We start from the raw sequence: 6,104 nt of genomic DNA, 5'->3' as shown, positions 1-6,104 counted from the left end.
AGACTGGTGATATGAGTATGAGTTTGAAGAGCTGTACACTGAACATTACCTTTTTATAGGAAAACTGTGGACTTTAAGGTTTCAGAGTGGTAGCCATGTCGGTCTGTATCAGTATAGATTTTAAGGTAGTTCAAAGTTGTCAGGTAAATTCTACAGTTTGAAAAAGCTGGTTAATTTGACAGTGTTAACTGCTATCAGAGAAGCAAACAAAGTTAAACTAGAATTCTGAAATGTTCTACTTTTCAAGGTTTCTAATCAGAAGGAAAATCTTTTCAGTCCTAGAGTACGTCTACGCTGCCGGGTGTGACTGCAGTTTTTGTAGACAAGCCCAAGCTAGCTTTATCTATCTAGCTTCAGTACCAAGACAGTAAAGCTGAAGCAGTCCATGTTTCATTGTGGGCCTGTACAATCTCGCTGTAGTCCTGGGTAATTACTCACTGGGCTCTAGCCCACATGCAAGCCACTGGTGCTAATTCCAGTAGCTGAGCTAGCTCAGTTATAGCTAGCTCATTATGTCTACACAAGCAGCAATCACACCCAATCAAACTATCAAGATGTTCATTTCTGGTTCTTATTGATTATTCCTTTTCAGCATATTTAAAACACTTGATATTTAAATAATGTATTATAACATTTTACATTACACTGGAGAGAACATTATGGCCCATAAAGAAAAGGAGTACTTGTGGCACCTTAGAGACTAACAAATTTATTAGAGCATAAGCTTTTCTGTTTTTTCCACCAAATGCATCCGATGAAGTGAGCTGTAGCTCACAAAAGCTTATGCTCTAATAAATTTGTTAGTCTCTAAGGTGCCACAAGTACTCCTTTTCTTTTTGCGAATACAGACTAACACGGCTGCTACTGTGAAACCTGTCATTATGGCCCATAGTTATTGATAATCACAGATATTTACAAACACCATTCCTTTCAATTTATAGCAAATAGAAAAGTCACTCATCTTTTTCACAGCTCCACCTCAGTATTATATGTTAACATTCTTTAAATAATGTTAAAGATGAATTACCCCATTCAGATTAATTTTCTGAATGTATGAAAAAATATATTGATCATCCTATCAAGAATTGCTGGAGGTGTTGGGTATTAAGCATAGGCCCTCATTTATGTAAATGTTATAATCACCGAGTTATTTCCTCCGATAAAAGCTGCAATATGTGAAAGGACAATACAAACACTTAGATGAAAGCAGCACTTAGACAAATCTGGGTCTAGAAACCCCAAGGGGAGAACAGAGGTCTGAACATTAAAGAATAACCAGTTGAATCAACTTGTTATATACAGTTATTTGTATATACAATATGCCAAGTAAAGTCTTATGAAAGCTTGTAATGTTCTGAACTTGATGATCTCTATATGTATACAAACTGTGGTTATAAGTCTATGTATTTGTGTATATAGAATAGTATACCTGTACTACAATTTCAGGTACACTGTACAAGCCAGTTTACATGAATCTAATTTCAAGCACCATCCATTGTCCAGTCAGGAAAAGACTATGGTGGACCATTAGAGTTAATGGGGAAAACACTGAAACCAAAAAGAAAGCCAGTCTTGGAAAACTCAGTGGAGGAAATTTCCCCATCATGAATCACCAGTCTGACAGAAAAAAAAAAAAAACCTCCTTAAAAAGAGAAGGTTTGAAGTAAAGAACATCCAGAAACTAAGGGCCAGCAGGTAGATGGGATCCAGAACTGGATCCCCTCTATGACAGAGGGCCCACTGGGAAACTACTCAGAGGCTACAGGTAACATATTAGAAAAGGGAATTTGTCTGCTATAGAAGTGTGAAGTTGTGTCTGTTTATTTTCTGCTTAACTTGTATGCGTTTGCTTTTCCTCACTTTGAATTCAATTCATCTTTGAATCTGATTTTTCCCCCCTTAAACAAACATTGTTTATTTTACTCCAAGCAAGTCTCTGCTGTGCAAACTGTGTGGCGTGTGTGCCAAAGTGAACTGATAACTGGGGGCAGGTTTCATGTCTTCAGGGGCGATGAACCAGAGGGGAAAAGTCCAAGTGTTTGGTAGTGAATAACTCAGGGTAGATGGATTTGGGGAGACTCAGCATCGGAAGGGCTATTGAGGGTCACCCTGCAAGTAGTAAGTAGGCTGGTGGAAGCCTGGGTGAGACTTTCATGCTCGTAGACTGGCTACTTGTGCCAGGACTCTGAGCCACAGCAGCATAGCATTAAGGGAAGGTTACAGAACATGTGGTGACAGAACTCCTTACTAGTCTGAGTGATCCTCTAAATGTCACACTCCTCCATATAAAATTCCTTGTACAAACTGCCAATCATTCCAGTAGTTGATTAGTCTGGTTTCTTGACACAAATATAAACTGTTACACATGATGCTACAGCTTTAGGCACTTGTCACCTCACAAAACTATTTAGTTTTCCCAAGAGTATTTAAACAAAGGCAACTCAAAAAATTCACACAAGATTTTGTGCCAATTCTCTGCTGGAACTGTGTTGATAGGACACACTGTACATGGATGCTTTGCAACATGTATGCAATATGCTACTGCTCTCATTAGGCTGGTCATTAATTTAATTATATCTTCAAAGTACAGTAATATCAACAGCTTATATATTAGGGTTCAGAGAAATTCAGTCATTTCTAGACACCTATGAGGAGTTGTAATGGCTGAGCCAGAATGTTTACCGGATACAAATCCTTTTTATTCTTTTAAGGCTCTGACAGCTATTAGGTGACATTCTATTAAAATTCATCCAAACATACTAGATGTATTGATACTTTATGACAAACCAGTGACAGATTCGTGGTTAATGCCTATGCTAGTCTGATGCATAGGCTATCAAGCAGTGTGCGCTGCTACCAGGCAGGAACAATAGTGCAGGAGACATCCTGCCCCCCCAAGAGCTTGTGGCCAAGAAAAACTGATTCAGTATAGGAGTAATTATCTGCACCAGTGTTAATCATGGCAAGATTTGTTACTCTACAGTAAAATATAGCCATAATGTAGAACCATAACAATGTTTACAGTAAATATATTCTTATTTTTCAAAATAGTGAATCTAGCAAAACATAACAGTAATATTTTTAAATAAAACATTATCTCCTCAAATACAATTCTACCATCTCTATGGTAGATGGAAGTACTTTACAAAAAATCCATTGGTATGAAATGATTAGACAGTTAAATGTGAACTATGCTGACTTATAATTGCAAAAGGGTAGATCCTCAGCTGCTGTCCATTGGCATAGCTCCACAGAAGTCAAGCTGGGGATCTAGTACATACCCTATAGAGAACACATGCTGTTGTGTTAAGGGATACATGTTTTATTAGCATTGGGATGGCTGCATTACTCACAAGTGGCTGTTACAAGTGAGCCATGCAGGCCACACTGAAAGAGTAACTGGATACACAGTCATGAGGGTGCACTTTTATGTGGACCCAAGCCTCTACTGTCTGAGAATTTGGTCCTTTCAGTCTGATCTGTACTCCTACAGGGGCAGGGAGAGAAACTCCATCTACAAAGATTAATCCTTGGGGAGGGCAGCTGGTGTTTCCACTGGAGGGGTATAGTTTCAGTAGGCTCAACAGGAGGCCCTTGCATCCACTGTCCACCTTAGAGTTACTCCCCTTCTCAACCAGTGACTCTTACTTTTTGGAGTGTTCTGGTAACCTATGGGACCCACAACAGAGCAGTAGTGTGGGCAAGTGGCATGAGCTTGGTCTCCCACAGCATCCTCTTAGGGCATGACAGGGCCCTGTACTCACCTGACTGGGCATTCCCCTTGCCCAGGTAGTTATCAGTACAGGTCCAGAGGTGGGAGACTCATCCTGCCATCTGAATCCCAAGGGAGTCTACCTCATCCAGAGCTAGAAATATTCTCAGAGAAAAGTAAAGATGAACACAAAATAATCAGTAGCCATAGACAGGTCCCCCTTCTTTCAAGGGGGAAAGACAAGCTCTGGATGCATCTTACAGGAGTGTAACTCTTGTGGGCTATTGAAGGTCCTAATGGAGAAAAAGAAAAACAAACCAATCAATAGGAGACAACATGTCACAGGGTCACTCACCGCACTGGTGCCTCCTACTGGCCATTTTGGGAATTAGCACTGGTCAGCAGGTGTGGCCTCCAGTGGTCATGGCTCTCCCATACCATCTCCGCCTGCAGATCCACCACAGTTCCAGTCTCACTGCCTCTGCTTCATGGCACCACCCTTTGGCCATGTCACTATCCGGGTTCCCCCCTTCCAGGGGACTCCTCCACAACAGTCTAGCAGCTTGGCAATCCCTAGTCTGGCCACTTCTTCAGCAGCAAGGGGGGGGGAGGTGGAGACAGGAACCCCAGGCAGACCCTCTACTCCAGGTCCCAACCCAGGGACCCCATAAACAACAGCTTAACACTGCTCCTCCTTTCTTTCTCCATCCATCTGTCTCAATTCCCAAGGCCACTTCCCTGCAGCCCCAGCCCCAGCCCCAGCCCCCCTCTTCCCAGGGCTTCAGGCCTGCAAGTCCTAGCAGCCCTGTTCATAGTGCTAGTTTCTGCAGCCCTCTAGGAAACCAGTCCCTCTCCCCTCAAGCTTCCTACAGTACACTAACTTAGTCTGGCCCACAGCTCCCTTTTATATGGGCTGGCTGGGCCCCGATTGGCTGGTCCAGCCACCGCCCTAATTGGCTGCAGCCACCGCCCTAATTGGCTGTTTCCTTGCAGCTCTCCAGGCTGGGTTTTAACCCTATCAGGGCCAGTGTGGGGCAGATGCCCGGTCACACAGCCCAGGCCTCTTCTTCAAAGGGGCACCAGCAAGCTGTAGTCTAATTCAATGCTTTCTGGTACTGTGATGCAAGAACCCCTTAATGCCAACTAGCCAAGGGGTTACAGGAATGTCCTAATTCTGGTATGTACAGTCTCGTTCACCAAAAAATTTCATGTGAGGTCTTAAATGAAAGATGGGGTCACGCTGGTCATTAATACCATTGTGAAATGTATGTACAGATACTGTGGAAGGAGTTATGTATATATACTGAAAATATATATTTAAGGTCTGTATCAAGACATTAATCAGTAGCAGAGGTGAAGAATGGGTTTTCCTCCAGACAAGCGGTAAGAAGTATAAGGATGAAATTAAGCTTTCTAAGCTAATGCAATGGATGCCCATTTCCATATGAAGTCAAATGTTAACAAAGAGATGTGAAGTCAACGGGGAAGCAGCCCACAGGAAAATCAAGCCATGGGTGGTTATTCTGTCTCTGAGGATACCCAGTGAACTTTGTCAGCATATGTAGGAGGTAAAGAAGACACCCTCTCATTTTACTAGGAAGTAAATGGGGAGTGCATTTCTATTCATGAAAACAGGATCTCAACTAAGGTTGGCTGAAAAGCTGCAAGAGACTTCGCGAGATAAACTTTTTTAGACAGGAGGTTGATCTGTTAGCTAAATTTAGTCTCTAGAAAGCATGTTATGATTTTATTTTATATGTATTTTTTTGTTTCCAATATCCTTACTTACTTTCTCTTTTTCTAACTATAAATCTTTTTAAGGCTGTGTTGTTAAGCAAAGTGCTGGTCCTGCATTGAGTCTTGCAAACTGGTGTGTATCCTGTTCCTTTGGGGATAGAAGTCCTGGTATTTCTGTGAGTAACCAGTGACAGGGGTTGGATATCACAGGAGAATGCTTCAAAGGGACTCAGGGTCTGGGGTGCACCTGTTCTTAACCTGAAAGGCAAAGTAAAGTTTGGCAGAGCCCAGAGGAGAGTGCTTGAGTGTCTCATCGGCCATAAATGTTTAAAGCAGCCATTCAGGATCTGGTCCACCTTCCTTTCAAGAAACTCTACCAGATTATGGTCATGTGAGCTGGTGGTGAGCCAGGGCTGCTGCAGATTGAGCTCCTCTCTTTTCAGGCCCTTATTCCAGGCCTCACATGCCTTGCAGGGTTGCTTGAGTCCACAGCAACTCCTTAATCTCTTCCTGCCCAGTGTGGGGTTTTGTACACCCCCATCACAGCAAGATAAACTGTTGCAATTCCTATCCCCATATTTTCCACTGCTGGGTCAAACTGTATGTAGCTTCCCTAAACTGTATGTAGCCCCAATTTATATATAGAAACTGTGTG

General features: G+C 42.4%; 1 long non-coding RNA gene across 1 annotated transcript; it reads right to left on the bottom strand.

The window, feature by feature from the left end:
* Window positions 1–2,938: 2,938 nt before the first annotated feature.
* Window positions 2,939–4,007, bottom strand: LOC122460334. The gene is made up of 2 exons (XR_006281587.1): window positions 3,765–4,007; window positions 2,939–3,669 (listed from the first exon to the last, which is right to left on the bottom strand). It is a non-coding gene; the product is annotated as an uncharacterized LOC122460334 (long non-coding RNA).
* Window positions 4,008–6,104: the final 2,097 nt, after the last annotated feature.

This window comes from Dermochelys coriacea, chromosome 5 (genome assembly GCF_009764565.3).
Source record: "Dermochelys coriacea isolate rDerCor1 chromosome 5, rDerCor1.pri.v4, whole genome shotgun sequence".
NCBI classification, from domain to species: Eukaryota; Metazoa; Chordata; order Testudines; family Dermochelyidae; genus Dermochelys; species Dermochelys coriacea.
The sequence above is the reverse complement of the archived record's forward strand: the minus strand, read 5'-3'. Positions and strand labels throughout refer to the sequence as shown.